This window comes from Molothrus aeneus, chromosome 5, assembly GCF_037042795.1.
Source record: "Molothrus aeneus isolate 106 chromosome 5, BPBGC_Maene_1.0, whole genome shotgun sequence".
Classification (NCBI taxonomy): Eukaryota; Metazoa; Chordata; class Aves; order Passeriformes; family Icteridae; genus Molothrus; species Molothrus aeneus.
This window is the reverse complement of record NC_089650.1, coordinates 27,269,358-27,296,393: the sequence shown is the minus strand read 5'-3', so window position 1 is coordinate 27,296,393 and position 27,036 is coordinate 27,269,358.

Below are 27,036 nucleotides of genomic sequence, written 5' to 3'. Positions count from 1 at the left end.
CCTAGTAAAGGTATTAGTGAGCAGGAATCTTGGATTGTAGGATTCTTGAGAACATAAAACATGAAGGCGACCTAAACTGACTGGGTTAAATGCGATTGCCAGTCTTGATGAAGCCATGATCTTCAGCAATGCTGAGGACAGGAATCCATAGATCTCATAATAGTTACCCATATCTTCTTGTTATAATAAGAAATAGTGTGTAGGAAGGGGGAGGGGGAAGAAGATATAAAAATGTGTGCAACAGAAGCCATTTAAAAGGCAAGATTTGCCAACTATCGTTACCATAGTTACCTTGCATTATAATTATAGGAGAAAGATCTGTGGTGGACTTATTTAACTATGTGTGGGATGTATTGGTGATTGGATGATGACCCTTGTTCTCTGAAATAAAGATGAGACATAGCGTCTCCCAGTGCATCAGGCTAATGGAAATGAAATATCATACTCATTAAAAATATCAACCTGTCAGTGCAATAATTAACAATTATGTTTATTTCAAGATAGCTGGTCACATACCCTGGAGATGCAGAATTGAAAGTTTCTTAAAAACAGGAAAAAGAAGATTAGCTGAGTGCTTTAGTGTTAATTTTCAAACCCACTGAGTCAGGACGTGTGCTTCTAGAGAGCTGACACACACTTCTATTGAAGAATTAAAGTACACTGACAAGTCTAGATTAATTATGAGAATTGGAGTCTGCTTGTTAAAGCTGTATATGTAAGACACTGGTTCTTTGCTCTTCCTGTTTGTAAACTGATCATTCCTGAGACATGCATGCTCTCTTTCTATATCTCAGAACTTCGTGATGTTTGTTTGTTTTTTGGTTTTTTTTGGTTTGTTTGTTTGGTTGTTGTTGTTTTTGCTTATTTTGGAAAAAAAGATAATTGAGTGTTTTTCAGAACAAACTTAACAGCATAAGAGAGCATGCATTTTCCAGCTGCCTTGCCTTTTCATACTGGCCCAGATCTGGTGTAAGGCTTAGAAGATGCAGAAATTCTGGCATTGCCATATCATATGGCATTGAAACTATTCTTTGGATCCTTATGCCTGGTACAGCTATGGAATAGCTGCATATTATTTGCCTTTGCCTTGATTATTGTTCTACCATTTGTCCTGGAGACAGTGAAATACAGGACTGCACAAGGCAAAGGTACATGCTAACTCAGATGCCTAGGAACTGCTACTCAAAGAATCTCAAAGAAGCAAACATTTTGAACTTAAAAATATACAGTGTCAAGTCTTTAATCCTTCACAATTGGCTTCCTCCTCAAGATGACCATTTTTCCCCTTTTCCTCATACATACCATTATGAAAACCCAACAGCTGAACAGAACATAAAAACAGTGATTAGTTGAGAGAGGGATTGTTTTGTAGCCTGGTGGATTTTGAGTCACAGCTGCATTGGCCTTTTCAGATGCTTAGATATGTTTGTTGTGGTCAAACAACTGATCTTGCTGTGAGGTGGCTAATTTGGGACCTGCTAACACCATCATCATGACAGCCCAAGCTAGATGCCCTTGTGTTTGTCTGCTTCTGGGGCATATTTTGCAGCCTCCTTTGGGCTGGTGGCTGCCTCTTCTACTGCTGAGATTAGGACCTGAAATAAAGTTTAAATTACACTAGGTATGTCTGCAAGGGTTAGAATGCACTCCTGCAAATGTAAATATAAAACACTCTGTACCATGTTATGATTCATGCTTAACTTTCTATTAGTTCGGCATTTTCTATGGCAACATTACTACTTTTTTTTTAGATATCTTTGTTTCACACAATTATTTAATGAGAAAAATCAGCCTGCCTAGTCTCCTGTTTTTCTAGCATGGTTATTTCTATTTTTATCACCCAAATCATGGCATACTGTGAAAAAAAGAAACACTCTAGCAGTGCTCACTATAGAGAGAAAAAGTAGTTTACATAAGGTATCCATAGGGCTATCTAGGGCATTGAACACTTACCACTCCCTGCTTGATTGGTTTTTAGACCCTCATCATGGCTCCAGGGGAGGAGCTATCACAGCATCAACAGTTCTGCCACCTCCCTCTTCTGAGTTTCTCTTCTATTGTGTTTATTCTAGCCTGGTTTCCAAATTTTATTTAAGTCTACATTAAAGATGCCCTGAAATATGAAAAAAATCCCCATTGTGAAATATTTTGCTTTTGTTCACTAAATTTTTTCATGGCAGAAAAAATCTGGACACACTTAATCCATTTTGCATCTGTTATTTGTTTTCTGCTCTACCACTGACACAGATATATCAATTAGATTGATATTTGGGGATATCTTTTAGATTGTTCTACTTTTAGGACATATTTTTAAGTTAGTGTAAATTGTAGTAACTTTCGATTGTGCTGGGCTGTGGCCAGACAAAATATATTGATAGTCTCTGTGTACTGAACATTCACTCACCCTACACCTAGAATAAAACACAGAAGTGGGAAGGAAGCAGTCTGGCATTTTTCCTACTGTGCAAAAGAATTCTTATTCTACTCACATACTGCTATGTCAAAGAAACCAGTAAATCTGTTTCAGGTCAGCATTTTAATCTTTTTTTCTTTGTGATGAAGGCATAAAGGTCCAATATTTCATGGCAGTGAAAAAATATATTGATGGAAATTATTTTTATGGTTCTCACAATGTCTCATTAGTCTCCATAACATGATAAAGCAATTCAGAGAAGGAATCCATGGCACCCTCACTGTACTTCCCAGTTTCTATCCTTTCTTTATGGGCTGACATTTCCTGGAGATATTAACTAAGAACTGGAAAGACTAAATTATTCCATATTTGCTGCATGACCATGGAGTTTACAGAATCTCTGAAGTCACTTGATACTATTTCTGCAATCTTCTGCAAATCTTAACAGCCTGAATATGTACAAAAATATCTGTTAGTTAATTTTCAGTGGGGGAGGCTGTAGCTTTTGATTGATGCTCCACATTCATGAATGACTAAATTTGATTCTGATAAGCCTTTTGTCCAGGTGATCAGCCATGATAGAGGGTGGGGGAACATTTAGCCTTTCATTTTGGGTAGCCTCCATTTTACTCAACAGAAGTGGTAAGTATCACAGATTATTCTGTGCTAAGTGTAAGGCTGTTAAGATGTAACTGCAGAACTGTCTTCATTTTGAAGTGTGTTTTCCTTTTTTATCCATAGCAGTAGTGCAGTAATGAACATGAATAATTTATTATTGCTGTAAAACCAGATGCTAAACTGTTGCACAAGCAAATAGTTTGCTTATGCAAGGGAGATAATAGGGCCTTAAACTCATTTTGCACATATTAATATTGCCTGCATATCCACAATGTACCTTGCAATTCTGGTCAAAAACCTCACATTGAAAAGGAATCAGTCTCACTGAGTTCTCTGATTTAAGGCATCAGATTATTTACTTATTTACTTATTTACTTATTTACTTATTTACTTATTTACTTATTTATTAATTTATTTCAGAATCTCTTAAAAATGCATGTTCAGGATGTAATCCAGCAAATCCATACTGGATGAGAAAAGCATAGTAGTTCATTGGTCTACTCTATGGGAATTATTATTGAACAGAATTTGCAAGCCTAGAGTCTTAAATTTGAAACATCTCTGTGGGCATGACAATGTCCAATTGCAGTTGTCCAAGGAGAGAGAGTTCAGTGAGGTGAGCCTATGTCAAACATTCAGCACCTTGAATCTCAGTAAGATTTGAATCTTTTTACACTTTCTGTCTTGTATTTTACTCCTCCATCTGCAGTTTTGAATATTCAAGCACAAGCTGAGAGAGGGAGTACATTATTTTGGGCTACTGGTATTTAGTTTGAAGTTGTCAGTCAGCCTACAGTCAGTGTACAGTGAAGAATAAACACTGCCACAATCTGAAAAAAAACACTCATTACTGTTGATACAAAATTAATTTATACAAAATAATCCCAAATTAAATGCTAATAGTTCTCAGATTGTTTATTAAATTTTGGTTCATGTTGACTTCCTCACAGGGTTCTGCAGTAGTGTAACCAGAATTACACGTGGTGCTTCAGTAAAAATTACTTCCTAAAAAATCACTTTTCTGACAGTTTCCTCAAGGTCAGTAGCAATTTGCCTGCAGTGAATTTAAAAAATGCAATTTTGTTTTGCTTTGTATGAATCCTTCACACAATTGGATTTAGCCTTAACACTCCAAAGCTGCTACTCATATGAAACAGGAACATCTGCACATGCTCAGTCCCTTGTCAACAAAATAAACTCAACCTTCAGAAACTGCTCAAAGAAAACTGTAAAACTTCACACATATCCAGTAGCTCTTACGGTATCATCAGCTCTGGAAGAAATAGAAGAAAATTTATAGATTACTTCTAAATAAATTAAAATTTCCCAAAGAACATGAGATATGAAGATGCTTATACAAAAACTTAGGAATTAAATTTTCAAAGCAGTGTCATTGTCAAGTTGTGGAGAATTGGGAAGCATATTGCCTTCTCTATTTGAACAAGGGAAGGTGATTTTTCAGAAAGTTAGATGTCACAGTGACTTCAGCTAAGCTGATGGTTGAAGTTTGGCCTGAGGATTGTTGGTCTGGTGCCATGTTGATGTGGTGGCCACCTGTTTGATTGGTTTTTTGGCACTGTGATGGAATTGCTTATAAGAAGCCATGCTGAACTGTAGAGAGGTAAGTGGAATGCTTTAAAACTGGAAAATACTAGATTATCAAGATAGAAAAAATTCCATAAAAAGCATTTCTTTTGAGAAAAGGGTTTGCTAAGAGGGCAACTCATATCCAGTGTGAAATTTCTATTCAGAAAGAGAAGAGGTAAATACAGAACTCTATAAATACAAACATCTGTAAATACAGATGCCTCTCAGGGTGCTGTAATATCTCTTTCAGCTGGCTGCTGTTCTGAGGAGTCCTGAGTCTTGAAGAACACCATACACTGGGTATTTTCTGGCTTGTTCTTTAAAGCTAGCTGGATTATATTTTTTATGCTAATTTAGGAGAAAACAATAATGAAAGTATTTTTTCCCCCCAGTTCTTAATGGTTGTTGATACTGCTGTTCATTAGTTCTCTGGTTTGTACCTGCTTAAAATTATGATTCAAGCAGTTTTTAAAAGATAATTAACATATATTTGTTTGATAAGTTTGTTAGCTGTATGTGACACAGAACATTCTTATGCATCTGTTTGAATATGTAATATTTCTTCTTTCAAATATAAGATTAATTTTGCAGTGTTAGTAAAGCAAATTAGTTTACTATAATTAGAGGAAATCAGACAAAGATGTAAGATCAATCTGAAAACTTCAAGCAGGTCTTTTGAGGGCAATGAGTGGTGAAAAATGCACAGTCTGATGTTCATCATCCTTATTATGGAAGATAGTACTTCTAGCTAGGCAGTGAACTCTGCCAGAAGCAAACCCCCTGAAACCTAAAACCTATGCAGAAGAGAAGTCATTGCTAAGGAAAAATGTAGAGCAGCGCTGTCATTACAGGTGTAACTGAGGGGTGGTCTCTTGGTTTATGTTGCCATTGTGTGAAACTGGAAATTCTGCTTTCGGAGATTGTTCCACGAAGGTTAATTTCTTATACAAATCACTTTCTTGTTGAAATGAATTATTATTGGGTATGTGCCCAAGTCAAGATTGAGTTTGGGCAGGTTTAGCCCCCTGCAGAACTTTCTGTGAATGTGTTTTAATAAGAAATCCACTTATTTCTAGTTAGTCAGATTCGTGTTCTTGTCCTACTATCCATAACCAAAACAGCTGAAGAGTGAAATAGCTGTATACTTAATGTCGAGGTTTTACTTTGACTAGCTTGTAAGATTTTAATTTTTCAGCTTTTCAATATAATTTTAAATGTTGACAAGAGAACCTTTGTGTGGGTTTGATATTAAGGTAGATACATGCTTTTTCTAGTCATCTAACATCAGCTTCAGAAAGCAGTCCTTATGTTTTCACTGAATGTCTTCTGGACTTCCAAACTGAACCAACATAACTTGATCCTGCAGAACTGCTTGCTATGTGAATCTTTTGTTGGCTTTACTTCGATACTTTGATATGCATTGAAATCACAGGCACTTTTAGCTCCAAACTGCCATCAACTAAATTATGAATCAGAATAATCATATTAAATCAACAAGGCTCTGTTGATACAAATACAAGAGCACTTTAAATACTGAACACAATCCCTTCACATGACCTTAGAGTTCATCTCACAACTCTTGGTTTACTTTTGTCTTCTGCAGTGTGGTGATTCTAAGCTGCTCTGTTCATTGTCGAACCACTTTGAGCAGCACCCTGCTTCTCAGTACTAAGTTGTGTGAAAGAAATAAATGGATGCAATCCTTTTCAGCCTTGCCTCTTGACAGACCTATACTTCAGGGGAAGATCAATGTTTTCCGCATTTCTGAAGTCACTAATCTTTATATAACTTTCTGTACTTTGAAGGAAAGGATCATTCCCATTTCTACTTGCATTTTAAAATTATCTTCTTACTAAGGTTATAGTACTTTACTGTTAGGCTTTGACCTGCTAAACAGCCATAAACTGTAAAGTGCAGCTTCAACATTGCTGATAGTAAGAGGTGAAAGATATGTCCATTCCATGTTTGCAAATACAGTCTTATATAAGGCAATGGGAACTGCCTATGCATACTGGATACAGAAATTTGTCCTGAATCAGAATGAATGTATAAAAAAATCTGAGAGTACAGGACTTACAGAAAATGTTGACTCCAATGCAACAATTTACATGTAAGTCAGGAAAGCAGTGACTATTTGCTGTCACCATTTGTTAGTCTATGTGAAATGAGAGAGTAAGTCCTGCCAGTTTTGTTTTCTGACTAATCCCATTCCTGCTCAGCTACGGGAGTTGAGAATGTGACTGAATAATGAAATATTTCCCATGCTCAAAATCAAGCTGGTGGTTTAGTACCTTGATGAGTCAGGTGTCATAACAGAAAGCACTATAAGTCTTAAGGCTTGTTGGCATGTCTATAGGTAGGCTCAGCCAAGAGGACAAAAAAGGAAAGGTCTTCTCAGTCCAGGAAGCTTGTTGGCAGCGTAATGTGGGAGCTTACCCTGTCACTGCCTATGCTGTGCTGGAAGATTAATGGTTATTTTATTCTGACTGCCTTCAAGAAGGAAAATGTGCTACAGCTTCTTTAAGAACGGAGAGACATTTGTGTGTGCATATCTGTACAAATGCTCAATTATATATAAAATGCATGCACACATGTACACGGCACACACATACAGACTCTCATAAGTGGCTCCGCTCCTAAGGGGATTCACAAGAAAATAAAGTCTCACCAGTCTTTCTCTGCACCTTACAGCTATCACCTCTCAATGAACATTTTTCCTTTTTTTTTTAAATAATATTTTTTCATCGCAAAGGGAATAAAACTAATTAAGAGATTAAGAGCAGCTAACAACAAATTTGAAGTATTAAGAATTGTAAACCTTGTGTCTAACCAGATGTTTTTCAAGATATTTATCATTATGAATTTTCTTCATGAGAAAGTACTGTACAAAGTACATCTGATAAATTCCTATAGTTAAAAGGAAGTGAAAAATATTTATTTTATGATTTCTAAGGACTAGGTTTTCAATGACTGTTTTATTTTGTTTATATGTCTCAAAGCACACACATAGACAGACAAGAATTTAAAGTTCTTTCCCAAGGTCTTCAAAGCCAAGAGTTTATGCCTACTTTTGAAAGCAGAGGCCTTATTCACAGCTCAGAGGAAGAGTAAACCATAGGACTCTCTGGGAGAAATCAGTTACCATGATTTTGTGGTTGAGCTGGCTAATCACACACATGAGAAAAGAGGGAGGCTCGTGGTAACAGTTACACATTGTCTGGGTGTTGTGCCCTAGGTAAGGCTTCAGGGGCATCAGCAGACACTGGATCATCCATAGCCAAATGCCTGTAGCCAAACAAGGGGGTAGAATGATCCTTTTGTAATTTTCTTTGCTCTGAACACAATTGAGGACTCATATGCTAGATTCTCATGTCCAGAATGCAGCGCTCACTTGTATTGAAGCATGATTTTCTTCTGGTGCCCCACCACCTGTCACTGCCTGGTTGGTTAGCTGCCAAAGGCCTCCTATAACAGCCTGGAAAGGTGTATTGAAAAACAGAGCTTCATGTTTGTAGGTGTGACACGGCAGAAACTATTGTCGTAAAAAGTCTCGCTGCCTAGAGTGGAGCAACCACTGGGCCTTACAGGGAAAATCCTTAGCTGTTCTCTAATGGCCACAGAGATTGCAAGTTCACAAGGGTAGTGAATTGCCTTAATGTAAGTAACGCATACCTAAAGCATACACAGAGAGTCAAATGTCACGGTACACCCATTTGATGTGTTTTATGTTATACCTATGGCGACTAATGAGTTACATATTATTATGCCAATAAATGGAATAATAAGTGATGCATTTCGAGGGTTCAACCTAATGATCTTAGAAATCCTTTCCAACTTTAATTATTCTATGTTTCTATTCTGAATTAACTGAAAAATGCATTACTTATGGAATAAGCTAATACTGACAATCATGGTTAGCCTGTTGGGTGTTCAGCTGAGGTACTCAGAAAAATACTAATTCACCGAAATGTGAACAGGCAGACTGTCCTCTCTGAAAATGGAGCAGCTCTGAGATGCTCCACCTTAGGCAGGCAGAAATCTAGATGTCCCAGGAAGTTAGATACTTTGCAGTTCCACTTGTTTTGGGTTTTGTTTTCTTTTTTACAAATGAGGCACAGGGAGAAACCAATTTGTAAAACAGACCATTTCTCTTTCAATGTTTCATGAAAAAACCTTCTTGCATGAACTGTACCTGGGATCACCATACAGAATCACTAAGTACATGCCTGGAATCTAATAGCAGAAGGCTGTAAGTTCACTCCAAATTCTCAAGAATTTGAAACAAGCTACTCTACCTTCTCCTCTGTGTTTTTATCTCCTTAATTAACCTTTATGTTGTTTCAAAATATTTAATACCTATCTAAATTTAATTTAACCTACAACAAATAAGACTGTAAGAAAAAGAAACTCATATTTGTACTATTACACTAATAGGCTTAATAACAATAATCCACTAACATCTGCAATCATAAAATAAAAACTTCATTATCATTTCAATACAGTTAATACAAAACCTCAGGTTCGCCAGTACACCAGCTGTGTCCTGGTGCTCAACAACACAAAACAGCAATTCATGCAAAATTACCAGTCTTTGTTACTGACTCTTTTTCCTGGCTCCAGTCCCAAAATATTCCTGCTGTTCAGGTCTTTTGTTTCCTCTCACTGGAAGCCTTTTATTTTCTAGGAGAATATAAAAGATCATCTCCAAGAACGACTTCAGTAGCCTTCTTACCTCAATTATCATGCCTCTAGCTCTTTCTTCCTTCCTTCCTCACAGTCAAGAGACAAGTGTTTAGTTAAAGGTCTCTACTGGTTTGGACAAAGTGCTTCTTTGTGCAGTGCTGCTGGCATTGCTCTAGACATGCCCATAATATTCCCCAGAACCTCTAATCACCTTGGAAATATAGAGCATTGGGAAAAAAATATTCATTTAACAATTACGTTTTCTGACATTCCTTTAAGGATGGAAAATGCTCAGATGAGCAAATCAACCACTATCTAATGCTTGCCTTTGAATTAGTGTTTAGCTGGAAACTTATGGCCTTAATCATAGGCAAGGCATCAACGTACTGGGCACGGTGCATGGCTTTCTAGGAAAAGTTCCTCAGAAGGAGTTTCCTACTAAAAGACATTCAAAGGCAAAAGACTAAGAGGAGATAGGCTCAGGATTAAATACATTTGTCCTGGATTTGAGCCAGTAATTCCAAACTAGTCCCATTGCATGGGACCTACCAGTTCAGTCACTAGAAGCAGCTTTCCAGCATGCACTGTAAACCTGCCCTAGAGAGGTGACAATGATTGGTGAGCTTGTGGTGCTGAAATATCATTCATGTCCCTCTCAAATAGCTTTTCATCTCTGCCAAGTAGGCAGCCAGAGTAAGGACAGTTTATGTTTCAGACTGCTGGGTTACCCTAGCATTTCCTCTCCATCTCACTCAGTTGGCTGAGGCAATTGTGTGTTTGCAAACTGAGATAATGGGTGTCTTCCTAGCAGTTCTTTTGGGAGGGGAGGAAGGGCAAAGGAAGTAAAAATGTTTGCATGTCAGTTGTCTGCATCTGTTATTCCCCAAAGCCTACTGAGAATGTAAAAAGAGGAATGAACTTTTGAGATAATGTCCTATTATGTTGCAGACCACATATCTCAAGCTGCCATTAAGATGAGATTCAGCAGTGGTGGACAACAGAAGAGTCTAAAATAATTATCCAATATGAGAGGATTGGCATCTTTCCTGAAAGCATCCTGCACTGTACCTTGGTAGAAAGAGGACACAAACTGCCTTAGATCAATGCTCTGGCTACTCTGGTTTTATTTTGGGAAGCACAAGAGTTTCCATGCCCCATGGTAATATGAATAATAGTGTCCAAATGAACAATCATTTAAGAACAAAAGTTTCCCAGGTGACAGGATACATGCCTCTTTACACTGATCATTTAATCACTCACTAAGAGGGAGAATAAAGACAGTCCACTGGTGTCTGGAGCACAAGAGTCTGTAAACAGTGTAGTTTTCTCACTAAGTATGTGAAATGACTTGAGATATTTAAAGGTATTTTAATCTCATTGGGAAGCGAATAACACTATGTTTTGAAATTACTTCTAAAATAAGTATCAGAATCGTGTTTGGACAAGTAACATGTCTGTAAAATGGGCAAAACACTTGTGACTTGAACTCATGAAGGGTGGGGAGCCAGATGCTATACTGCAGTCAGCCATTGTTCTGTTAGACAAATCACTTCCTCAGTGTTATCTCCTCCTGTCATTCCCTATCTTGTTTATTTGTATTGCAGACTCCTTACAGCAAGACACATTTCCTAGTGTCTGGGCAATGGCTAATATTTACTCCTTGTTCGTTGTCATGATGTTTTCAGATCTAAAGTGACTCTTATGGATCAGGTTCAAGGGTAAACTGCACAGTGCTTTTAGTGCTGTGGAACAAATTCAGGTGTGTTTGCACTGAAGATGTACTCCAGTCCATTTATCACTGGTACTGTGTAAAAATCAAAAGAGTTATAAATTTGGCTTTTAAAGTCCCACTTTTCTAAAAACCCTGAGTGGTTTTTTGTTGCTGTATAGTGATTTTTTTTGTTGCTGTATAGTGAATTTTTCATTTCAGCTAAGTTCATATTTTCAAACCTGCAAAAATTTATCACAATGCCCAGGATTATAAATCCTTAATTATGGGAACTTCTGTTAATTTTTATGTTTAAGAAATAAAGTCCGGGAGATGTCCAACCAGCTCTAGACTTGTTATGCATTAAATGTGGGATTTTTCATGTTTTAGATACCTAATTAAAACTTGATCACAAAAGACAATTTAATACTGCAACAAAGAATTGCAGAAATGAAAGATTAAAAAAAGTATTTTTCAGTTTGATTCAAGAATGTCAGACCAAATCATTTGGTTAACATCTTTATGACTCTTCCATTCGGCTATCATTGCTATGTCTAAAGGTCAATCTCTTTACCCCATAATACAGATTTATTTTGTTTGCATAGCTGATTCAGTCTTTCCTTCCTGAGTCAGATGTAACAATCTCCCTTTGACCTTCTCTGTAGGTGTTGTAGGCAAAATCCTGCACAAGTTGTTAAGAGCAAACATGCACAGACTTTCCACTTTGACTATGGATTCAATAGAAGTAGGAGAAAGAGTCCAGTGACAGCATAGGACTATGGAAGCATCCCACAGGATTGGGATGCTGTCCCGAGCTCTTGGGAAATAAGGATCCTCTTCTAGGAATACAGTGGAGCTAACGCTAATGCATTACTTAGGCAGAGATTAGCACTTTGAAATACCATGTATTTGATAATCTTTATATAGACCAAAGAGACAGCTTGATGGATGACTATTCTGATGTTAGCCTGTCTTAATGACTCTCAACAAACTTGATATTTATCCTCTTTTTTCACAATTTCTATTCTATAATAGTGATAAGACAGTAAGCAGAGTGTTTCCAACCAATGGAAACAGTGGAAATCACTTAGTCTTCATTTATGTTTCAGACTGAGGATCAAAACAATTGCTTAGATATACCATGGCCATTCACTGTCCTGTCTCTTCAGCAAATCACAGGCCGCCTCCAATTTTTAACTGAATGAGGTAATTTTCTTTCAAATGGTACCCATAATTCACATGATGACCTCAAAATATGAATCTAAGCCTGCTGTTCAAGAAGGATGGGTAGTTCAGCATAATCCAATGGAAACCAAATAGTCTGTCTTTTCTGTGTGATTGGCACTAAGGTTCTGTTATGAGAAACAGAAATTTTAGGTATTATTAGTTTAGGATTTGGGACACCTGAATTCAGTTTCCTGTGATACCTGTCATGTCCCCTGGGATACTGGATGAGTGTAGATCCAGCAAAGGACTTTGTTGCCCTGCAAGGCACCATCCAGACCTACAGACTGCACTTTTGTTTATGGTAGTAGTTAGGCTTCCTACGTAGTGACCTGTTATAAATGAGATAGAAAGTAGATTTCCCATTAAGGACAAAGACTTAGGTGCCTGACAGCACTTTAGATCTTTGGTGCCTGAATAAGAGTGGCAGACAAAAACTTCCATTCATTCAGGTAGTGACCAGAGAAAAGTGCCTGCATTTCTGTGAATGAACGGGGCAAATTTCTTTATTCTTTTGGTTTTTCTTTCTGTGTCCTACACAGTACAAATGATAAATCAAACCATAATTTCTTCAGTAGCTGTCATCTTCTCCAAGTTCAGATTTTAAGACAGCATGACTGCAATTACTTAACTCTTTGAGAAAGTCTACCTTTTAAGTGTGAAAACCTACCACAAAATTTCCAGAAGACACTTTTTTTCTTCAATTTTCCTCAGCTCTTTAGGTGAAATATCTGGATGAATGTTGTCAGGTATTGTATATTACTGTAATTCTACTGTGTTTCTACACTCATTTATTCATACTGAGAGTCTTGGTAAGTGTATCTGTTCCTACCTTTTGCTTCAGCAAGGCAAGCCTTTTCTTTGTGGTCATGAGTCCGGCAGAATGCAGGAAAAGCTTGAACCATCTCTGTTATAGCTCACTGTGTGCTTGCCAAATCCTACTATGATTCCAAGCAAAAGATCAGTTGCTCTTTCCAGCTTGCTATGTCTTACCTATTTCATGGATGTGTTGCAGGCTGTTCAGTTTGCAAGTACCTCTCAAAGCACCTAGTAAACTCAGATTGTTGAAGCACCAAAACAGCCCAAAATGTCTTCCAAAGCATTTCTCTGGTATGGCAATCCATCTTCTTCTGAGTACTGCTGGAGTTTCTTGTGTTCCATTCTGTCATCTCCGACCATGTCCTCCCCATTCTTCTGCCTGAGGGCAGAAGGTGTGGGGAAGGTAAAGAGAAAAAGTTTATCCTATACCTGGTTTGAACAATATATATGTTGTTTACTTCTTGTGGATGTCAACACATTTTTTTTTTTTTTAGCACTACCCCTTGATAAGGCAGTTTCAGCATTCAGAGGCATGGGCAAATCACAGTTCTGCAGTGCATATAAATCCCAGCACAGCTGGATATGCAATCTTTAGTTTCCATATTTCTGTAAGTAGCCAATTCCTGGAGCCATCTCACAGAAAGGACATCTTTGTCCCAGGGGCATTCTAGCAAGTAAAACCTGTTACTGTGAGTTCCTGTTCCTGAGCTAAATAAATGCAAAAGCAGTGGATACAGAATAGAAAAGCTGTTCAGGGATTTGATCCAATAGAACCACTCAGAGCCAAGCACTTCTGACCAGTAGTCCTATGCTGTGCATCTTACATGTTAGTCATAAGGATCATCTGGAAATGATATAGATTTTGCAAGCAATATGATATGCTGAAAAAAACTTGCTAGCATCAGTATGTGAAGAACCTGACTTAGCCCTCTAGTCCATTCAAAATTTCTGATTTTGAAATTGTCCTACATGAACAAATGAGTGGATTTCAATGCATATTTACACACAATTGCTTGTACTTCAAAAGGTGTATATATGACATTATTATTTTATGTCACTAGCTATGACTAAGCCTTGATCTTACCATCGGTCTGCACAGTTTTTATTCAAGTCTTTCTTGCTTAGAGATGGACTCTGATTTTTAATAGGCTTATCTATTTTATTTACAATACCAACAAATAGATATAAATATATACGAAGTGCAAAAAATTATTTTTCTGTGGCTGCATAAAGGATTTTTCAAACTGTGGTTCTGAGCAAACAGTGGAAATGGATAGAACAGGGAAAGGAATGTCCATTTTAAAGTGAGCTTGTAAGACTTTGCATGCCCAACACTGACAAAAATATGTTTTTGCATACTGCATGCTTGGTATGCACTAGCTCCTGTCCCAGTTCTAAGGAGGCTACCATGTTTTCTGCATAGTGGCAGTTCTGCAAAAATAAGTTACCTTTTTCTTCTAAAATCCTGCATGGATATCAGAATTTTCCACTGCATTTCTGTGACTGAGCTGTACATGAACGGTACTGACAAAAAGCAAATATTAAGCAGGGCATCCATTGGTATTTATGTTAGAATTCATTTGTATTACATTGGAGAAGGCATTGGAAGTCATGGAAGAAAGAGAGAGAAATCCCTTTCAAAAGAGCTCTGTCACAGAGCACACATATTATCCTGCCTGTGATGTTATTATACCTGTTTTAAGCAACATTAGCAGGCATATTGTGCATCTATGAATACTAAAAAATAGGAAAAAAAGATTATTTTAGACACTTATTTGAACTGAGACTAATTTTTGGTCTCTTTTTGCTGCCTTTAAGGAGTCCTTGTTCATGAATATGCTTTGTGGGTAATAGGAAATTTAATTAAAAAATCATTAATTATGTTGCATCTTGCTCTTGCTACCTTTTGTTCAGTCAGGTAGGAATTAAAAGACACAGAGAGGGAATATTCATAATTTTGCTCAGGTATGTTAATCCTGCTTACTGTCAGATACCCACCTGAATTTTCCCTAAGAGTCCAAGGTCTGGTGATTTCTTCAGAACTCTCCCCTTGTAAAAATTTTGCCCACCAAAAGGAGTAGAAAACACATTGCTATGCTCAGTAATTACTCACAGTAAATGAACACAGGTCAACTTTTTGTCAATATTTGTGTTAGGTTTTTGTTACAAACCTTGTCACCTACTGAGCTTATGTAGTGAATTAAATAAAGGGGACCAAAGCATTATCAAGAAGTATTCCCAACCAGAAAATAATCCAACTTTATCATGTTAATGCCTTAGCTCTATTCTGCAGTTTTCATGACACAGTATCTATAAATTTGGGTTGCATGCCCTTCGTCTTTCTAGCCACAACACTCAGATTTATGACAGCATAGATTTCCCATTGGAACAGATGGTTTACTGCAGCAGAATTTATTAAAGCTTCATTTCCCAGACCCTTTTCTGCAGCACTTTTGCTCATTCCCCTCCCTTTCCCAACGTGACAGAGCATTGTATGTCTCTGACACTGAAATTAGCACAAAGACGTGTGGTTCCCTGCAAATCTGCTCTGCATAAATAATCATTGAGATTGCTGACCTGCTAAGGCTCCTAGCTGGCAATCACACAGCAAAGCCTGTAATTTCTCCTACTTGGTGCTGCTCCACCATTTCCTTATCCTGACTTCTATGCTGTTATGCATCTCCCATGTCTGACATCAGAGAAAATAATCAGCTGTGACTGAGGAACATTATCATTCTATGTCTTATATGTAAGTATCTTGGCTTAGTAAGAAAAGAGATAGGTATCAGAAAAAGGATGTGACTCAACAAAATTAGGCCAAGTTAAAAGTGTTTAGGTTTTCAGGAAGTATTATAATTTCAGTTTTTCCATAAATCAGATTTGTAACAGATGGGTGAAATGTAGGTCAAATGCAGCAGACATCTTCGTAAGCATTTGCTTTAATGGTTTCCTTGATAATTTCTGCCTCCCTTGTCACATGATAAAGGACGGTTCAAATCAGTCCATGCAGACCACTTGCAATAAACAAGGGGTACTGACTGAGAGAGCAATCCTGCAAAATGAAGGGCAGGATTGTGGCATTCACTTTTGCCTCAGGCCAATTTCATCCTGGATGCACACTGGATAAAGCAACAGCATTGCAGGCAGGCAGAATTTGCACCCCTGTTAGTAAGTACTGTGACACATTTTATAAACAAGATTACACACACCGAGGTAAAGTTCTTAAAATCACACGGCACCAAAAGGCCAACCTAGGACAGAGTAGCAGCCTTGGCTTTGAATTTCCCACCTCTTCCCAGCTGAGTACCTGAGATTTACATGTCTGCCTTTGTATTTTGAAAAAAAGCTATATGGGACACATAGCCACCTCCTCAAAACAGTATTTTGTTTATTCTCAGTCATTTCCTTTTAATGGCTCACAGCCCTTTCAGTAAATATATATATGTATATGAGAATTTAAATGATCAGAGTTTTAAATTAGGTATCCCTTGGAGTTGTGAGGGCTCACTGCATAAATCCATCATTGGTCACAGGCATGAGGGATGTAGCTGCTCCTTTGGAGCTTTAAGAGGCTCTGATGCTGATGCTGTGCCTGCTGCACATGCTGCTGGCTCTCATCTCATGACGTACACAGAGCTCCGTGAACACGGCTCTGCCCCTGCAGCTGCTCAGTGCACTGCTGGGCAGAGAGAAAATATACATCTCTGCTACTTATGTGAGTTAGCTTTAAGTGTAAAAATAAACACACACAAAACCATTCAAAATAATCTGTCATGTTACCCTTTCTTCATGAATACCATTCTCTATCAGTTGTTTTCCTCACATCTGATATATTTCCCTAAATTAGAGACCATGTTTCTTGTTTTACATCAGTAATTGTGTGCCACCAGGATTTGAATCCACAGGAAAAGGTCAGTTAAACCCAGAAATTATTTTTCTAATTTATTTCTAAATTTGCTTAGTTCTGAGTCTGAGAATACTGAAAATATTCTGAGAATACTGACCAATTGTTTTGAATATTGTCATTTTTTATAGACTTCATTTGTTTATGTACTCTACCAAGAGAAGCCAGCCAGTAAAACTCTTGGCTATGTGCTTAATTAAACAGAATTACCATTCACCTTAAAGCTATACTTAAGTACTTCTCTTGCAGGCATCTCTGGGTAGAGCTGCTAATAGGAAATTACAGTTACTGATACAGAAAGATGTACTGATTTCAAAATCCCTGCCTTAGAATACTTTGCAACCTGTATGGAAAGCAATTCTTGAACAAGACTCATCTCCATAGGCCAAAGGCAGGTAAGAAATGACATTGTTTCCCTGCTGTACTCTTGGGAGGCACTGCTTTGAAGTGCAAGTCAAACCTGTCATGGGACAGGTGAAGGCCAGGCTGAGTGTCCCTCTGCAAGCCTTGCATTAAGAGGGGTGCAACAGGAAGCCTCTGTTTGGGGCCTAAGGACAACATCCACTGGAACTGAAATCAATCGTAATCTTTCCATGGCACAAATTAGCTTTGGCTATTATCCAATAGGAAAATAAATTGTAGCTCACTGATGGAGTGAGTGGAACTGATCATCTTTGCTGCCAAACTGTCTGTTTAAAAGGAATATGCAAAGTCCCATTTCCCCTCACACAGCAGAAACTTGTTAAGAAGCCAGTCTTTTGGTGATACTTCTAAGCTCTCCTCTGGGAACACTCATCCCGTAAATGTCTTTTCGGGCATTTCTGAAGGATAGCTGCCAGTATTTGTTCTGGCTCTGTTTCTGATTCTTCCTTGCTCTCTTCTCCCGTGTTGCACTAAATTCATTTGCTGGTTCTTCTCTAATACATACAGTAATAATAAGAGCAAGAAACAAGGAAGCTGGATAGGGTCATAAAAGCCTTTAATGAAGACGCCACTCTGGTTTCACCAGTAGTTACTCAGAGATGTTTGTAGCCTTCTTATCTTACCCTAAAAAACCTTGCAACTCTCTTTTCATTAAAGAGATTTAATCCAATTTATCACACCTACGTGTTATATGGTCTTCCTTCTGGATCACATAAAATCAGAGAAGTATCTTTTGTCTCTCTTTGGTTTTTGGCAATTGGGTGTACTGGTGAACTGTTGTTGACTGGAAGGGCCATCCATGTAAAAGGCTACACACTCCTCTTCATCACAACTCCAGGCTGAACACTCTTTTGACATTATAAGCAGTTTGGGATACATACTGATCAAATATAAAAATATCTGATAGAAAATTGCCTGTATAGAATAAATATCTCACAGGTTAGTTACCTCACTTTTATGAGAAGGGGAAGAATATTGTGACTTGTGACTATGCCTAAGCCCTGAATGATGGGCCATTTAAATATGATGTAAAAACTCTGCAATAAACATATCTTCATGTTGAAAGACTCACATTTTGAGGATGGAGGGTAACAGCCATTTCGCTTTTCTCCACCTCCAAGAGGGTTAGAAATTAACTCTTTCTCCTTTTCACATTCTCACTATTGTAGCACACAGCAAAAAAAAAATTCTCGTGCCTCCTTGCTTGGTGTCTCCCTGAAATTATGCATAGTAACGGATTATCAAAGCAGAACTGCTCTTATTGGTAAGGATATTTTTCAAAATGGATCTTTGAAATGGCATGGAAATTGTGCTCTGGCTTTTAAACAGTGCTGATATGGATTTGATAAGGTGCACAGGCAGGGTTGGAATCACAGTTCCCAGAGCTGTGTCTCTTTTCCAGGACACTCGCACCACCAAGAAGGGCAGTGATCTATCCTGTGATACAGCTCCACAGCCACATGGCATGTTATCTCAGCTTCCACCATTTAAAAACAGCCCAAATTCAAAAACTAGAGAATAGAAATTAGTCTGACAAAGATGACATTTCTCAGGACTGGCTATCTTCAAAATGCATTCTGTTGATAACAATTTTTGAGTCCTTGATTTCCTTTCTGGGCAAGCAATTTGTGCACATTTTCCTGGGGAGGGAATTTCCCTTTGGAAGGCAGTGAGAGAGATTGGAGAAATGATGAAAAGTTTGCAGAAGCTGGCCAGCTGCCTAATCCTTAGAAAAGTTTCAGGTAAGATGTTTTAGAGAGGGACACCTGCATGTCCATAAACACCCATGCATTCATTTACACATCACACAGAAATGTCAGCCACAATCTAGGCCTCACTGTTCCCTGTAAAGATAGAGTTCATGCCTAAAATATAATAAACTCCACAGCTGATGGCATCTGAAAGGTGGTAGATCTATGTACAGATCGATGATATTCAATTTATACTCTGAAAAACTATTTTTCTGCCTTTATTGGAGTAATGCTTGAATAAAGATTATAAACCAATTTTTAATGACAATGTATACCTTAATATCTTATTTGAGCAACAACAGAGAAGGAGAGGAATAAAGAGACTTTATTTTTTTTCTTCAGTCCTTGTTGTACATTTAATCTATTTCCATTATTGTAACTGAAAAGCAGCAGACATTAATAGACAAAATGTTGCTCATGCTGCATTTTATTTTTTTTGTTAGTGAGTGCTACTCACTTCAATTTCAAATCCAATTCAGACTGTAGATTATTAATAAAGTTGACTGATGAAACAAATTCCACCCTTTGTAATCTTAACCTCTGAAAGATTTACTAAATTCTCATGTTCTTCAATCTTATGTGACTAACACAGTCAGAAGAAAATATAAAAATTGCAGTTGGGCAGATAAGATTTAGATTAAGAGAACCATTACCTCATAACAGCACTAGGAAGAGAATACAAATGTTAAATTGAGTTTGGATGTTGCTCAAAGCAGAATGTAAAGTGGTGGGAAGAGCCTGTGAACCCCCTGCTGCTGGGCGAATCACTTTTCCTAGTGTAGCAGCAGTACTTAGATAATCAAAATAATACACTATACATTTCTATTTCAGTTAATCAGGAATAATTGTGAATAAACTTCCTACAAAATATTTTCCTCCACCGAGCATGGCATTTTGTACAGAAAATTGCCACCCTATGGTTTTCAAAGGGCTTGAGCCATGTGAACATTTTCTGTGAGGGGTTGGGTTTGAAGGGTAGGTGCCTCTGGACAGATGGCCCACCAGATGGGTAAGGATGGGAGCCTGCCACCAGTATCTCATGGCCAAGGGTGGTTCAGGCTGAGCCCTTGACTGTGGATTAGACTGTTATTTGTGGAGCAATGTGCTGGACCAGTTTCCCATCCCATGCAAGTTCTCAGGTCATCAGCAGAACCTCAGGCTCCACCTGCAAAGCTGACCATGTGGTTCGACATCTTCAGATACCAGCCCCAGGTTGTGCTTGAGAGGTGATCCAGTGGCCCTAATCTGCTGAGAAATTTCTCTGTGTAAACCACAAATTGTTCTTCTTTCATACTTCCCTCTCCATCTCTTCTTTCTTCCTCTACTCATCAGGTGCAGAAGGGAGGTTTGTTGGCTGAAGAGAAGGTAAGGAGGGGAGGAATAACACACCTCCCTGTACTTGTTTGATCTTGGAGATGCTGATGCAGAAGGCAGAGCCACGTTGTCTCTGTTCTCATGAAGAATCTGTAGCTAACATTCCTCAGGCGACAAATATTCAACTGGGAGCTTTAGGAAACAGAAACCCCAGGTCTTCTGGGGTCATCACTCAAAGAAGTTAAGAGTAGTAAAAAAATAGAGACAGTGTTCTGGCTCTATTTGCCAAGCTATTTCCTCGTGTTGGTTGTTTTTGCCTGTTGCTGGAAATGCAAAGGGCCCAGAAATGGTTGTGGACATGTTTGTAAATGCTGGTGTCAGCTCTCCTTTCAAGTTCATCCAAAGCTAGAAAGAAGAGTAATCTGAGAATCGATTTTTGCTTCTGTTGAGCTCTGAAATATACGTCAGATTTGAGCTTCAAAGAAACTGCTTATTCACCCACTCAGGATTCCACTTTTTATATTCTCCTTTGCATTTTAACTGGACCCAGTGGACTGTTCTTTCAAGCAGAGAAATCAGACAGCTGAATACCAGCAGCTTTTGTGACATGTGTGCTGTGGTAAACAGCCCTTGTTTCTTCTGTTGCTGCATAAAGCCTGAACTGAGTGCTTTTTTCCAAAAGGAGTTAATATTATGCTTTCTCAGATTATTTTTTTAAATTGATATATATGATGGTACATAACTGTTGACTAGGCACTTACAAAAATTCTTCAGTCACAGTGAAAAATCTCAATGATACAGTTGCTCATGTTACAGAGTACCAATCATTACAGAGTTATAAATGATAGCCATTACTTTGGATGATCTGTGGTTCACATTTCCTGAAGATGAAGTGAATGCCTACATTCAATGGCCAATATATCTAAAATGAAGCATAATCTTCAAATATTTACGTTATTCTGAATCTTTGAGAAAAATATGTAGGGCCAGCTGTAGGTCAGAGTCCTGTCTGGAGCAGCACAAAATCATGGAGTTTGCAGTAAAATTGCTCCTTATTCTGAAGAGGAGACCTAATTCCCAGGCAGCAAGCAAGTAACAGAGGTGATTATCCAGTACCTTGTGATTATCATAATACTCGTCTGTCACTGTGATATTGTCAGCCAGCACAGGATCCATTTACTGTGCCACCTTACAGCCATCAGCAAGGAGCACAGTGGATCCCAGCTAAGGCATGTATCAGCATCTATTGTGGCCAAGGAACAAAATGCTTCTCCTACCTGTGGAAATTTATACTAATAAACCAGAGTGCATCACTTGCCTGGAGTGGTAAATCCTTGCTCAGGCAGATTTCTTTCCTGCAGCCAGGCTCAGTAGCAGGGTGACAATGCAGGAGACCATGCGTACAACTTAGATCTGATCTTGTACAAAGCTATCTCCTATTAGATTTATAGCCAGGAGCTGTTGAAACAAGCAGGGCTTATATTTATTTCCTTCAAGTGTTGATGTGAACACACTTCACTCATGAGTCTGTTTGCACAACGTAATTAGGAAGGATGTCAGCTTGCCTGACTGAGTTAAGTTTCACAGCTCTTATGTCCTTAAGACTGCCTCTGCTGCCTCTGCTACTGGAGCAGCAAGAGGAGTTAGCTGAGTGCATAGCTCACTCTCAGGAGCAGGCCAGTGGATGTGGCCATGGATATTCTCCTTTCTGTGCCTTTGTTCTTCAGGTACCCTCGTGCCGTGTTGCCAATTCAGGCCATAAGGAGTTTTGGGGCAGGGATTGTTTCTATTGATATGTAGAGTGACATGGTACACTAGTTTGAAGTCCTCACCAGCTCTGTACATATTACTAAATCAGAATCACTATAGTAACACCAGCATGCCGTTTGACCATTAAAATTGTGAAAGTTAATTTATTCAGGCAAATGGCATGTTGACAAAGTTATGTTGTCTCCCAGCTCTTCACACTCTGCTGTGCCATATAACTACAGAATATATTAAACAGCATTTAGGCTGAAGGGACCTTGATGATGAACAAGACTTCTATATACTCCTATAATAGAAACTAAGGATATCATCGAGTGGTGACCAAATTATTTTCATCAGGGATAAGGTGTACATTAGTAATTGTTCAGTAGTGCTCTGGATAACAAATATGTTGCCTTCATGGTCCAAGAGGGTTAAAATCTGGGAGAAAGAAAAGAAAGAAAGAAAGAAAGAAAGAAAGAAAGAAAGAAAGAAAGAAAGAAAGAAAGAAAGAAAGAAAGAAAGAAAGAAAGAAAGAAAGAAAGAAAGAAAGAAAGAAAGAAAGAAAGAAAGAAAATGAGAAAAGAGATAAAGCAAGAGCAGCTCATATTGAACTGCAAATTTTTAGTGCAATAAATTGGAAATCTGGGGGGTGGAGTAGGAAAGAGAGTGACAGGAAAATTTAATATTCTTCCCACCGATAACATGTTTAATTGTAAGCCAGTGCAAAAGCCAGAGCTAAGTCCATCTTGGTGCCGGGTCCGGCTGTCTGTCTCTGCCCCGACACGGGTAGGGTGGTTCTTGGGTGGCACGCGTTTCAAAGGACGAGTCTGGACTCTTCAGCTTTTCGGTCTTCAGATTGTTTATTGTTTCTTATCTACAAAATTTTCTGTCTGCCCAACAGAGGTCTGATCTGCAAGGCAGCCACAGGCACTCTGACCACCCACGGGGCAGTCATGTCTTTTTATACTAAAATCTACGTACATGATATTTACCTTTATTTTCCAATACTTTTCACCCATGTTGGCAAGTGCACCTTCACCATAAACCAATCCCCAAGTGCCAACATCACCACAGGAGATGGAAGACAAGAAGAAGAAAGAAGAAGAACGAGACACGCCCTGATCCCTCCATCTTGTCTCCATAACCCCCCTGTACCAAAAACCTTAAAGTTTATATTTCACCCTATAAATGTGTCCCTTTTACACCCTTCACTCTAAAGTGATTCTCAAGTCCTCAAACTGCTGTCACTTCTGTGGATGGATCAAAATCAAGCCACCAAACACTCTTGGCAACATTCCAGGATTTCCGAGACCCCCAAGGGTTCTCCTGGCATCTCTGGACATCGGGAGCGATGTGCTGAGTTCCCACATCTTGGTGGCATAGAAAGGAGCTAACTTTACCAAGGCTACCTTTTCTTGTTATGCTTCTAGAAAGATAAATTATTCATAAACAATAACTACTTTTCATGGGGTTTTTTTTTTCCATCTAGAAGGTACAGAACTCAACACAAAAAAGTTCTGTTTCAATACAGCTGTTCCATGAACTGTGAACTAGATTAAAGTAGATTTAAACTAGTTCCAGGTTTTAGCCTGCAAAATAAGACCAGGATAGCTCTTGATCCCCCATCTTACTGAGATAATAGGAAAATAACTTGATTTATAATGAGTCCCTTTGGCCTTGTTTATGTATGGACTTGTGGCAAAAACTTCCGGAGGGAGGCATTCCTACTCTCATTTCTGAAACTTACACCACTTTGTTTTGTAATTTTTATTTTTGGTAATCTCTTTTGTAAACAGTGTCCTGCAGAGACCCACAGCAGTGAGTCCAATGCAAACAGGACATCAAAACGCATTACATTTAAAAACACATGCTGGTGTATAGTTAAGATTGCAACACTCAGGACTACAGCTTATAACATTATATAGGGCTACACTATACAAACACTTGCAATGAAGAATTTCTCACACAGTTACTATTATTTTTGAGGGAGTTTATGTTTGGGTTTCTCAGCATCTTATCACAGACTTTAATAACCTTTCCTTGAAAAATACTCCCTCTTCCTTTGCATGTGACAGAGACCACTGTGTAACCAGACCTCAGGGATACCTTTGCTCAGGCAAACTAAAGCAGCCCTTGAAGGCAGCTGGGATTTGCAGGTAGCTCCAGCCTGGGCAGTGCATGCAGCCAGCCTGGAGGGGAGCAGCCCCGCTGCAGAGCCCACCGAGGGGCAGTGAGATCATCACTCAGACCGTGTCTCACCTGAACCACCCCTCCCACCTGCTTGTTGCCCAGCTGCTCCCACACAGGCACTGCACAAAGTGTCACCCAGAGACCCTTTGTGGTCCCCAGTGTCTGTCTCGCTGCTTGTGTCCCCTTCCTGTCCCAGTTGCTGACAGGTAACAGTGGCTGGAGGTAGCAGTGGGAGGACTGGGCAGAGCAGAGTGTAGAAGGCTGATAACTGCACGTGCTTCAATCTAAATTTAGTGGCTTCTATTGAAAAAGTATAACAAATGTAGAAATAGGTAACATTCCCATATTTCGTCCCAATCCTTATATTGAAAGGAAGTCCCATATTAAATTGGAAACCTAGGACCTATTTGGGATTCACTCCAGGTTTACTGAGAGAATTAAATTGGGGGGGTCAGGGCTTAGTTCTGTCTGGTAGAGTAGAAATATGTGAAAAGATTTGGCCCCTGCAGAAGATAGTTTCCAGTCTAATTCACTTCAGTGATTTCCATGTTTGTCTTGCAGCTTGTCCTGCAATGAGATGGAATGCCACACTGTGTGGGAATTCACTGTTTTGTAACTAGCTTTTGCAAAGAGAAAAGACTGCTTTGATAGAGATATCATTCCGTTTAGGCAACATCCAAGTTTTGCCAACATCCAACCTTGGCCTTACAGCCTGCTTAGTTTGCTAATATACTGCAGGAGTGCATCCCAAGTTTCTCAGATGACTTTGATTATTTCCTCATGCATAAATTAATATGATCCTGAAAACTGTGCAGTTTACTCTCTGTGGAGATCCCTGTATTTCTGGTTTGACATAGCCCTCCCCAGCTCCTTTTCATCCATCGAGTTTCTTGCAGTGGAAAGCAACAGCAGTGCAGGCAGTGCTGAGACACAGTGTCCCTACAGCCATGGAGCCACCACATTAAGATAGTTTACAAGGCAGCTTTTAAAAATCTCTTGACACAGCTGAAAAAGAATGTTTGCTCTAAAAACTTGTCCAACCATATCAGTTAAAAAGAGTGACTCACAAAGAACAAAATCCAGTCTCTACGATAGTAGCAGAAATCTGGAATTACTTTCTAAGCACCAAAGTGCATTTACTAAAGGTTTCCACTTGCAGAGGCAGTATCAGCTTTGGGCCCATATCACAAGCCACATTTTAATGATGTTCTAATGAAAATTTGCTCTAAGTGTGACTGAAGTGCGTATATGGCTTTTAGTCAGAAGAAATATATATCTGAGGAAATTCTTGACTAACTTTTAGACACTAATAAGGTAGAAGCAGCACTTGTGAATTAAAAACAGTCCTAGAGGCAACCTTTGGACACTACTTGCAGAAAGATTGATTCCTATCATCTTATCAGCCAAAGCATATGACTGCAGAACACACTAAGTGCTGGCAGGCTGTTTCCACTGCTCTGACACAGAAATGACCATCAGATTATCTGCTTGAGTACAGAAGGTCAGCAGTCTTGCTGATATCTTGGAATACAGGGAGGACAAATTCCTTTTTGTTACCAGGTACAAGTTAAATGGAAAAATAAAAAAGGAAAAGCAATCAATTTTAATGAGTGACTCTGTATTTACTGTTACAGCTGAGAGCAGAGTTTGGCTCATTGTGTGTAGATATATCTATGAATAACCTCCTTAACCTGTTGGAAAGCTAATGACGGAAAATGTTCCCAATAAAAGTATATATATTACAGCTGTGTAAATATATTAAAAAACCCTAAACTGTCAGCAGACTTGCTGGCAGATGTATGAATGCTTTAGCAAGATCTCTGTACTCCACATAGCTTCATTTTTATCCTCTACATACACACACACACAGGCACACACGTGTATAGACTTAGTAACGTTTAGAGTACAAAACTCTTTGATCAATTAAGTCCTCCAAGCAAACAGGATCTGTGGCAGAATATGTTGTACTGCTTATGAAACACATTTTATAAGCTTTACCTGGATGCCAGCTGTAAAATGCAGCAGGAAATCTCTATAACAATCCCAAGACCTAAGAAAGGGAGGGTTTTTTTTGCTCCCTTCATAACTTTCAGGGGAGAACAAGAGACAGCTTCAGATGGCACTGAAGTCTCCCTATAGATGTCCCAGCAAGACCAGAGGGTTTCCTTGTTTTCTAGCTCCATAAGTTGCTTTTATCATGGGCTGGTGGCAAATTTTTAAGTGCCAGGTAAGAAACATGGAGTAGGTGTCTTTAAGTCCCTCTGCCCCTTGGTATTACTTCTGGAGAGGTGTGAATGACAAATTCAGGGCTAAATCCTGACTCAAACTTGTATGTCCACTATTTCAGTGGAAAAAAAGGGGGAGGATTTGACACATACTTCTGGTATTTTAAAAAGCTAATAAAGTGGTTAAATGTCTATAACTGAGCAGCTATAGTGAATAGTTAGTTTTTTTGGCAAGACTGTTAAGACATATTTACAGCATGCAATTGGAAAATAAGCTTGTTATATGTTATAAATAAACCATTCCCAGTGACAGATTAAGAAAATATTGGATATGTACAAAATGACAGCATTAAACAATGAAAGTATTTCCTGAGGAGCTGAGCCTTAGCAAAAGCCACAGACAAAATATTTTTAGTGGCATTCCAACA